Here is a 5,672-nt window from a genome sequence, read left to right as displayed (position 1 = left end):
CAGATTATCTGGGAGGCTGGGCTCTATGAGGAGAAATGTGGCATCAGGACTGGAGGAAGAATCATCAACAAGCTGCACTATACAGGTAACACAACCCTGTTTGCTGAAACTGAAGAGGACCTGAAGCACTTGCTGTGGAAGATCAGGGACTGTAGTCTTTAGTATGGATTGAGGCTCAATGTCAAGAAAACAAAGATTCTCACCACTGGGCCAATTGGCAGCATTATGATGAATGGTGAGATTATAAACAGTTTTAGTTTGCTTGGCTCCACAATCAACATTCTCGGTACCAACAGCCAGGAAATTAAAAGATGTATTGCACTGGGAAAGTCCACTGTCAGAGATCTCTCCAGAGTACTGAAGAACAATGATGTCAGTCTGGAGAATAAGTTGCGCCTGATATAGGCCATGGTCTTTGCAATAACTTGCTATGCATTCAGAGAGCTGGACAATGACTAGGGATGATAGAAGGAGAAATGATGCCTTTGAGCTGTGGTGCTGGAGAAGGGTATTGAATATACCATGGACTGCCAAGAGAATGAACAGGTTTGTCCTGGAAAGGGTTAAACCAGGCTGCTTCTTGGAGGCAAGGATTCTGAAACTTCACCTGACATATTTTGGACATGTTCCAAGGAGGAATTAGTCATTGGAAATGGACATCATGCTTGGGAGAGTGGAGGAACAGCATAGGAGAGAAAGACTCTTGATGAAATAGATTGATTCAGTGACTGGAGTAATAGTGGTAGGTGTACCAGAGACAATAAGATTGGCACAGAATAGAGCAGGGGTTAGGGCCATTGTACATTAGGGTCACTATGAGTTGCAGGTGGCTTGACGGCGCATAACAATAACCTAATAAAATGTCTTTTTAAAATGGTTTTTTAAAAAAAACACACCAAACCCAAACACAACAGTATTACACAGATTGCTTCTTTATCAACTAAATTGCCATCCATCATTTCTAATTTACAACTGTAAATAAAAAAAGTCTTGAGTATTATGGTTAACACAGGAATCCAGAATTAAGGTTGCATAGAGAAATGTACTTGGGGTGGGGGGTTGGGGGGAAGGGATGTGGGAATTGTATACTGATGAAGGAATTTTTTTTTCTTTTTCTCTTTGGAGGGGGGAGCGAGCTGGTGGGGAGGGGTGGGCAGGGAGAAAAGTGCGGCAATGAGTGAATGGAAATCCAAAACCTCTGTAAATGTCTATTAAAATTAATAATAATAATAATAATAATAATAATAATTTAAAAAACCTAAAAAAAAGTTTTGTCTTCTATTCGTTTGCAGGTTAATAATATATGGCTGACAATAACAAATGCTCAAATGTGAGGCATAAGCAACCTTGGCTGCTATGGTTGAGAATATAGATCTATTTGACTGGGTTATGATTCACAGTAGTTTGTCAGTTACATAAGCAATAATGTAATTTAGCAGCTGTATATTAATGTAGTTATACTCCAATTTGTAGTCTAATATTATCTTCCATTTTAGCATAATATCAATTTTTCTTGACAAAATGACCTTTGGAACCTCATTGTTCTTCAGTACTCTGGAGCTATCTTTGACAGCAGACTTTCCCAATGCAATACATTTTTTAATTTCCTGGCTGCTGGTACCAAGAGTGTTGATTGTGGAGCCAAGCAAACTAAAACTGTTTACAATCTCAGTGAGGAGTTAGTCATCTTTAACCAACTAGTTTAAAATTTTAATTTAAACGTTTACTTCCATGTCCAAATCCAGAAAAAAGAAAAATGAAACAGGATTGTCTTGTTCTCTTATTGTGTTTTCTACTGTATTTTGTAATGACCTTTTGCATTCTTCCTGTATGATATTCTTGATAACTTCCCACAGTTCATCCTCAAGGTCAAATTTTGGTTCCTGGGGCCTTGATTCAATTTTCCTTAGTTTCAGCTTGAACTTGCATATGAGTAGTTGGTGGTCTGTTCCACAATCAGCACCTGGCATAGTTTTCACAGCTGATATTGATTCCTATCCATACCAACAGTTGCAATCCATGTGTACAGCCTGTTTTTGTACTTCTTATAAAATATATCTGCAATGAAGAAGTCATTGATTGTGCAAAATTCAATCATTCTATCTCCTGCTTCAGTTCTGTTACCAAGTTCGTGTTTTCCAACTGCTGATCCTTCTTCTCTATTTCCAACTTTTGCATTCCAGTCACCCATTATTATTAAAGTATCTTGATTGCCTGTTCAATCAATCTCTAACTATAAATGTTGGTAGCAATCTTCTATTTCCTCCTCTTTGGCTCTGGTTGTTGGTGCATATATTTGAATGATGGTGGTATTCACTGGACTTCCTTGTGTGTGTATGTATATTATCCTGTCACTCACAACATTGTATTTCAAGATGGATCTAGAAATTACTTTTTTTACTATGAAAGCAACGCCATTTCTCCTCTCCTTTTCATCTCCAGCATAGTATATAATATGATCCTCTCACTCAAAATGTCCCATGCCATCACGATGGATGATGAAGAGATTGAGATTGTTGGCAACTTCAGCTTGCTTGGCTCTACAATCAACACCCTTGATACCAGAATCCAGGAAATTAAAAGACGAATTGCACTGGGAAAGTCTTCTGTCAGAGACCTCTCCAAAGTACTGAAGAGCAATGATGTCAGTCTACAGACTACGGTGTGCCTGATACAGGCCATGGTCTTTGCCATTATTTGCTATGTATCAGAGAGCTGGACAATGACTAGGGATGACAGAAGGAGAGTTGATGCCTTTGAGCTTTGGTGCTGGAGAAGAGTATTGAATACTCTTATACATACATAGACTGCTAGGAGAACAAACAAGTTCATCCTTGAGAGGGTGAAGCCAGGCTGGTCGTTGGAGGCAAGGATTCTGAAGTTCTGTCTGACATACTTTGGACATGTTGCAAGGCGGGATCAGTCCTTGGAGAGGGACGTCATGCTTGGAAGGGTGGAGGGACAGCAGAGGAGAGGAAGACCCTTGATGAGATAGATTGATTCAGTCACTGGAGTTATGGGGATGTGTGTGTCAGAGACAATAAGTTTGGCAAGGGATAAAGCAGTGTTTAGGTGTGTTGTACATAGGGTCACTATGAGTCACAGGAGAGTCTATGGTACATAACAGCAACAACTCTGTTTTGAAGTCTGATTTTCTCCTTTTCTTGAATTACATTTTTTATTAATATTTGGGCTAAACATGATAAGTAAAAGAGAAGTAAAAAAAGAAGATGGTCTGGGATTAGATCCAGGATGGATTTGTCTGGTTCTGTGATTCAATAGAACTACTGTGGTTTGTTTTGTTAGTTTGTTAGTTTTTTTTGTTGTTCTTTATATGTTTCATCAGACAAACCTGTGCAACTCTTTTAGCTCCCCAACCAACTCTCAGGCTGTGTGACTGGCTTTGCATCTAAAATGGAAGTTTGGTTTCCTCAGTGTGGTGACACTCTATTTCCTTTCTTGGGTTATTAGTTATAGACACTTTATGTGAATAATAGCTATTATAATACGTATACTTACTTCATATATCCATTCTAAACATGTCCCTAATTTAGCTTTGATATTAAACATCTGTTTTAACTTTGAACATTTTATGTCAAAGTGCTTCCATTTTCTCTTCTGTAATATAGCAATGATAGTCCTTCTTGCCTCCAATTATGATTGCTCTGCAAAAAGGAAATGCAAGGAACAAGCAGTATTTGTTCTCGATACCTGAAATGTCCATTCTATTTTTCATTATTCATTTTATTAACTGCTTGTTAACACATGCACAGTCTAGAATTACTGTGAAGTTTAAACAAGTAATTTATGCAATACAACATGCCCTTAAAATGTTTGCTATCACTGAGGTGCCCTTGAGTTCTTAGGTACAAAGTTCATCTCACCTTGTCTAAGTATCTTCATTCTCTTTCTGCTATCAGGCCTAGTCTTTATTTTGAATTCAATAAATATTTCTTACATGCGTGGGTATATCTGATCTGCTTCAAGTCAGTCCACATGATCTAGGAAGGCCCCTTTGATTTTTCTGAGAGTACTTTCAACGTTTGTAGGAACAGCATGGGCACACTCAGTTCTAGGATCATATTGTACTTGTTCTCTGAGTTCTAAATGCTTTGGCACCTGATGAAACTACTTTCATTGCTGAAAACTCTCTTATCTTTCTTAGCAAGAATTTCATCCTGGATACCCCAGTGTCCTTCTTCTCCCATGATCAAACCATTAAATACCATGTTGTGGAAATATGTAATAAAGGAAAAGACAGTGTCTCCTCACCAGTGGCAATTATGAGTCATATTCTGAGGACAGTGTGAGCAAAGCAGTATGCTAGCTCTCTTAACAACTGCATTGACATCTCCAAACCAGGCATAATAAAATATTGTTGTTGCTGTTGTTTTTAGGTGCTGTCAGTCGATAGCTCATGTTGTTGTTGTTGTGGTTATGTGCCCTCCAGGAGCTTGCGACTCATAGCGACCCCTACGTACAACAGCCCTAAACTCTGCTCTGTCCTGTGCCAATCGCACTGTCTCTGACACTTCCATCCCGATTATCCCAGTCACTGAATCAATCCACCTCATAGAGGGCCTTCCCCTCCTGCGTTGTCCCTCCACCCTCCCAAGCATGATGTCCCTCTCCAAGGACCTGTCTCTCCTCAGAACATGTCCAAAGTATGTTAGAAGGAGCCTCAGAATCCTTGCCTCCAAGGAGCCACCCGGTTTAACCTAGATTCCGGCATGCTAACTAGTTACGCGACCCCAGAGCAGTCGGCGTCCCCCAACTTCTTAGACGGACAAGTAGCGTTCAGCCACCTGAGATTGAGCAATAACAGGTCTGTGATGCCCTTAGATGTCCGGGGCTGCACGCGCGCTACACTAACTGGTTCAGCGTGTGCCTACCCTATGCTGGCAGGCGCGGGTAACCCATTGAACCCCATTCGTGATGGGGATAGGGGGTTGCAATTATTCCCCATGAACGAGGAACAATAGCTCATAGCACCCTATAAACAAAAGATATGAACCCTGTTCTATCCTGCGCCAGCTTCCCACTTCTTGACACACAAGAGCCCATTGCAGCAGTGACCATGTCAATCCACCTTGTTGAGGGTCTTCCTTTCCTTGACTGTCCTTCCACTCTTCCCAGGATTATGTCCTTTTCCAAGGAATAGCATCTCCTAGCAACATGCCCAAAGTACGTGAGGCGAGACCTCATCATTCTTGCTTCCAAAGAGCACTCTGGCCGCACCCTCACCAAGACATAGAAGTTTGCTCTCTTGGCCTTCCATGGGATGTGCAGTGCTCTTCTTCAACACCACAGCTCAAAGGCATCAATTATTTTTCTGTCATCCTTATTCATTGTCCAGCTCTCAGATGCATAGCAAGTAATCAGAAAGACCATGGCCTGAATAAGACACCTTAATTCTCAAACTGACATCATTTACTCCTCAATAATTTGGAAAAGTCCCTAACTTCAGATTTTCCCAACATTGGGAAATAAAATGTAGTCCTTCCAAATACTTTAGGAGTATAAGCAGCTCATTAAAATGATTGTCAGTCATCTAATTATATTGAAGAAAACTGACTTTTATTTTCATGGCTAGCTTGTTGGCAATTTTAAAGGAAGATCTAAAATAGAGCAATGAAAATGGCTTGTTTCACAATTATACAAAATGGTAACTT

This window comes from Elephantulus edwardii, unplaced genomic scaffold (assembly GCF_000299155.1).
Source record: "Elephantulus edwardii isolate Elephantulus edwardi_28Jun2011 unplaced genomic scaffold, EleEdw1.0 scaffold00005, whole genome shotgun sequence".
Lineage (NCBI taxonomy): Eukaryota > Metazoa > Chordata > Mammalia > Macroscelidea > Macroscelididae > Elephantulus > Elephantulus edwardii.
The sequence above is the reverse complement of the archived record's forward strand: the minus strand, read 5'-3'. Positions refer to the sequence as shown.